The sequence below is a fragment of the Tubulanus polymorphus genome, chromosome 12 (assembly GCF_964204645.1).
Source record: "Tubulanus polymorphus chromosome 12, tnTubPoly1.2, whole genome shotgun sequence".
Taxonomy (NCBI): Eukaryota; Metazoa; Nemertea; class Palaeonemertea; order Tubulaniformes; family Tubulanidae; genus Tubulanus; species Tubulanus polymorphus.
Genome location: NC_134036.1, coordinates 845,665 through 851,823, shown reverse-complemented (window position 1 = coordinate 851,823; position 6,159 = coordinate 845,665).

The window sequence follows — 6,159 nt, the reverse complement described above, 5'->3', positions numbered from 1 at the left end:
GACGCGTGACGTCACGCAGTTTCCCCGACGGGCTCCGACCAATCACAGGCCGAGCTGTGACATGTAAACAGTTCACACGCGCATGTGACATGTAAACAGGTCACATGTAAATACGAGCACGTGTTATCCGTAAAGTAAGGACATGAACCAGAGAAGGCGCCATTAGTTTGACGGGTAGAGGGTTCGAATCCCAGAATTTCGTCGGGCAAATTTCGAATTTAATCAACAATTACGGTCGTCAGGAAATTTTCCTCTCAATCTCTTTCCTCTTATCAATGGACGGTGAGGATTTGCGTAGCACCAATTTTCGCCACGGAGGGTTTTCCTTGAGAGATATCAGTTCCATGGTTGGGTGGAGGTGCCGAGATACTGTCCATGGTCGTGTTGAGGACTATGGCGTTCCTTTCCATGGTCGGAGGGTTAAGTTGGTGAAGATGCTCTGAATGGGGGTAAAATGATGTTCCTTTCCTTTCTATGATAGCGAGGTTTGAAATAAGGGACAAAAAGCGCAGACAAAACAACTGAATTTCATAAGACATAAGTATTTTATTTTTCCAAAAATGATTTTCATAAATGCTATTCGAAAGTTTTTATTTGATAAAAATACATAAACATTTTTATAGATCATCACAGCTTTTTACAGAGTGCATATAAATATCATAATCATCATAGACAATTTTAATTATTTTATACTTACTCTTTCTTGACCATTGTTTGAGAAGGGTCCAATCAGGCTCAGCAGGTAAGCATTCTCATCCAGACCTATCAAATATAACGATGATCTGAGTTGAGAAACATTTTAAAAAATGTTCAAGTCGAATAAAGCAATATTGGATTTCGTAGATTGTACTTACCACTAACACTTTGAGGGTCGATTCCTTCATTAACATTTTTGTTCTAATTCAATAAATCGTTCTATAAAATTGGCTCGAATTGTTTTCCAGTTATTTTGAGTTCAAAAGGAAGGTATTGCTTTCGTTAAATTGGAAGCATTATTCCCAAAAAGCTTAAAGTATTAAGGTCGAAAAAAGGTCTAATTTATAGTCCGGACTAGATTGGTTCTAAGGATAATGTTAGGCCTGGTTTTATCGGTTTCATTTGGTGTCAAATTGGGTTTCAAAATTCACCTCGAAATCTTTCCATCAAGTTGGTTGCAGTGACATTAATTTTTCAGTCACTAATTCTGATCTCCAAACATTTTTTTTGTCGCCAAAAAGTTGATAAACCTTTTCTTCAGAAGAAAATTTCCATTCCAAATTTTTTCTTCAATAGATTTCTTTTGGATGACAAGAACTGTCTTTTCTTCGCTGGTTTCGGTATTTGTTTTCTCTTTAATTGGCTGCCACATCAAACCAGCACGGGTAGAATTAGACGCCAAACATGGGAGATTGCAAGTTATCTTCAATCATTTCATGAATCACGGCCTCCGGATCAGTTCAGCGAATTGGTTTTCAAAGAATTGTCAACACATTTCAAATAATCTCCGGAAAGTTGTTGAAATTGAAGTTGTCTTGGTTGGTTTTTCTCAATTTTAGAACCAGGTCGGTTGAGTTAATTGGCTTCTTCAAAGATCTAATCAAAAGTTGAAGAATTCACAAGTTCACTTTATTCTGTCAATTGGCTGCCAGGTCAGTTGTACGAATTGGCGATCGAAATATCTTTATCGCATCAGCAGTTCACAAATTTAACTTCAGATGGCGCTGTTTAATGGCGATTGCGGCTCCAAATGCAATCTTTTTTTTTTCACACAATTCAAACCAGCGTAAATTTTTGAATCCAGACTGTTTTTGAATTGGTCGATTGTTTTTCTTCCGGAAAAAAATTAGACTTCAATAATTGTCGAATAAATTGCGGCTCCAAAAGCGATCGGAACTGAATCCCGAACATCTCAGTTCCAATTATCGTGTTTCAGACTCCAAACATCTTTTTCACATTGAGATCCGAGAGCGGATTGCGACGCCAAAATGCAATCAAGATTTGGTGCTCCAAACGTCATCGTAGAAATTGAAGAAATTGGTCTTCGATGAATTCGTAGGCGGGAAGAGTTTTAGGGGAATACAGTAGATTCTGTGTCGTAAAGATTTAAGGATTTGTTCCAGTGGTTTTAAGTAGAAGTCTACTGTATCGCGTAGTAGGAATTTTCAGCTCAGTTACACCTTAATTTTCGAAATAAAAACGCAAGCATCGGAATTCTGGTATTACTCGTCTCGGGCTCTGGCGGTTTTGGAAATCAACTGGAATCTTGCGCTTTCAAATAGTCCACAAATACTAGTAGAGCAGGTGTAATCGAAGAAAGTTTGATTGACAGGCGGACGGACGGACAGACGGACAGGTGGGCGGAGCTTGAAAACCGGATTCCGAGAAAAATCAGAAACCGGTTTTCGTTAAGCTTCAAAAAACGATTAATTAATTACAACATTTAATAACAACCCGAAATAAAAAAATCAAAATCCTGAATTTGAAAATCGACTAAAAATCCAAAACTAGCCACATTTTTTTTCTCCATCCAGATTCATAAAAACCAACGTGGATTTTTTTTTATTTTCAATTTTTGCAGATTTACAGTACGTTCAATAGTAATAGGTCAATATTATTTTGGATATTTTGTTTCGCTTTAGAAGAGTAAAATTATAATAATTAATTATGATAATGTTATGATAATTATATTCGCGTTTTCTTTTCGAATATTCGTAGCTGTCGTGTTTTTTTTATGTTTACCACTAGGGTGCGCCGGGGTGCCGCCAGGCTTCAACGCGGAGGCAGGAATTGGAATCCAGACATGACGATGGTCTCTCTCTCCTCCCAAATACATCTAATTCATAATTGGTTAATATAATACACAGAGCCACCTAGCGAGCAGGAACAAAACCGAATAACCCACGGAATTTCAGTCGCCAACTTTGCGAAAAATAATTTTTTTGGGGGGAAAAATTTAACCATCAAAAAGTTACGTTTTCTTTTCGAAACAAGTCCATCGCCGGTTAACGCGGGGACGTTCCTGTCGCTACGGCGACTACTTCAAATCCAATAACAACGTCGGTTTATATTTTTTTTTTTAAGTTTTGGACCGAACGTTTTTTTTTGTCATAAATACATAATTAATTCAATACGAGGCTTAAAAACGACGCGAATTCTCTCGCACGCATTCACACGATCGGACGACGAAGACGCCACCTAGCGTCAGCGGTTCGAACTAATCATTTTACCACGTTAGAATTTTTTTATAAACCGGTCGCGGTGGATTTAATCGTTTTTGTTTTTTTTACTTGTATGATTTTTTTTTTATAACGTTTTTCGCGTTTTTCATCCGTAGCACAAAAAATATTATTCTCATCTCTCATCAGTATAAAATACACGTTACATGATAAACATTTACACGCATAGCGAATGGAGTTCAGTAACCGGTAGCAGCGAGTCCCGCTGCCGTTTATAATCAGAGAGTTTGTAGCAGTTAGACCGACGCTGAAGTCGGGGCTCTTATGCCACCGAATTCCGATAAATCCTTCCGAAAATATCAGTTAAAGAAACTTTAAATTTCAGAATTGTTCCGTGGAAATATTATTATCCCCGGGATCAAATTGAGTCCAGAAAGTTGAGTCCTGAGTTTTCGTTCAGGAAATAAATCGTTCCAAAAATAAGCGCTATTTCGTCAAACTGACAACAAACCCAAAGGTTGCGGTCGTTCGAAAGTTGTTAACCAGCGCATAGTTGAGATAGTGACAATTAAAAGTTCATTGTCACTATGGTATTTATTCGCCGGTTATCTTTTAATCAACTTTTCGGCGCCAGCAGTCACCGTTTACGATCGAGCCGTCGATGAGTAACTCGTCGGAAGGTGGCGCTGTTCGACGCCGGGGACTCGCTACCGCGATTAGTAAAATCCATCGCGTTATTCTAATAAAAAAAAAAAAAAAATGCGTCGACACAGATCTTCGGACGACGATCGTCCGTCGAAAAAAATTCGTCGACACAGATCTTCGGACGACGATCGTCCGTCGATACATTCGTCGTTACAACTTAAAGAAACCGATCACATCAGTTTAAAAAAACTACCGATTATTTATAAAACGATGATATGTGCGCGAACGCGCGCGCGTCGTCGCAGCGTGTTTCACGATCCTCCCGCTCGTCGTCGTCGCGCGGCGGAAAAAAGAAAAAAAAAATACTACCGTAACAAAAACAAAATCTTCTGTTGAACACGTACGGAAAAACGAATCGAAATAAATATCGAAGAACGAACGCGACTCGTCGGGTGAAATGATGATTATATACAGCAATAGAGGGCGTTGTATACGGCGGAAGCGTTGTTGAACTATGTATACAGACCTGCCACCTGGTGGGGTCAAACATACTCTATCCGCGTTCGGTAAAGATTGATATTCGCTCGAACTGAAAAGTTTAAATTTAATCGAAGCGGTTATCGACGAACTACTAGCGCCCCCTAGTGAGGGCCCTAGCTCGTAACAGAATCAGAATGATCGCGAGTAGAATTCGTTTTTCTTTACGTTGACGGATCCCGAGTCAAACCCCATTGAATCATTTATTACTAACATTGATAACAGATGATCTGTTATCAATGATCAATCTGGGCCCAGTTTCACAAACAGGATTAAGGCCTAAATTGATTTAAGATAAACTGAAGATACCATAGTAACAATAAATTTTTAAATGTCACTATGTCAACTATCCACTGGTTTAACTATATCAACTTTTGAGAAACTGGCCCCTGATCTACAACACGCGCGAGTAGAATTTGTTTGTTTTTCTTTATACATCGTACAGATCCGAGTCAAACCCTATTGAATAATTAATCGCAGTCATTGATAACAGATCAGTCTACGGTACAACAACACGCGCCGATCCCCTCGCTCACATCTCGAGTTCTCTCATCATCGATAACCCGTGATTCTCTCAAACAACCGAGAATAAACACGACGACGCAGTCCGCGTTTTTATGAGTCGCATGAAAATGCAAAATTCATAGATACATATCAAATACATCAATATATATATATATATATATATATCTACATACTTATGTATATATATCAAGATTTGAAGGTCGCGTGGAGCCGTCTTTGGGTGTGTACGAATTTAAACGCGTTAATCTATCGCCGGGTAACCGTGGAGACACCGTGGATCACGCTCGATCAATAACAAATCCGACCCTCGACTTATCTCGACGCTCCGCGCGACCTTCAAAATTTCGATTACATCGAGTGTTTGTGCTGCCCTTTTCAACAATATACACCGCATTGTCGAAACCGTTACATTTCAACGGAAAAAAAGAAAATAATAATAATAATAATAAAAATATCAAAGCTTTTAAAAAATTCAAAATTCATTCAATATTTTTTTGTATCATGATCAGATTGGTGATGTACATATTTATATAAATACATGAACGCGGAACAACAGTGGTACCACTAGGTGGCAGCACTTTCCAAACACAAGAATTTCCACTAGGTGGCAGCACATCCCAAATTCGAGGAACTATCACTAGATGGCAGCAATTTTCCAAATGCCTGTAGTAGGCTATAAACGAATGGTTCATTATACTGAACTAATTCCAATTGTACTACCACTAGGTGGCAGCGCTAGACTGACCACCAGGTGGGGCTAGTTTCTCTCAACCCCCCCTAGCGGATACCGCTGATTTCCGCGTTCAGACAAGTTACAATTATCATCAACGTTTTTGTATATGACCAAGCAAGTATTCAATGTAGAAATAGTAATAATGATAATAATAATAATAATATTTCAACACTGAGATCCGAGAGGGAGGTGGGGGGTGGTGCTCCCCTCTCCTCCCCGCGGAGGGAGTCGCGGGACACCCCGTCCTCCTCCACCGTGTTTCTCTGAATCCAGTGCCCTACAATCGTCAATACACTTTTAGATTCCAGATTCCAATATTTCCACCAATGTTTCCGCAATAATAAATCGAATTCATTAATTCACGACACATTAAATTGTGTCATATATATATATATATATATATATATATATATATATATATATATATATATATATATATATATATATATATATATATTACATAGCTTTATACAGTTTCGGAATTTCGCGACGCTACGAACTACAGCAGAGTAGGAAAAGTCAGAAGAGTTTATCTCCCCTCCCTCTCTCCGCTCTCTTACCGAA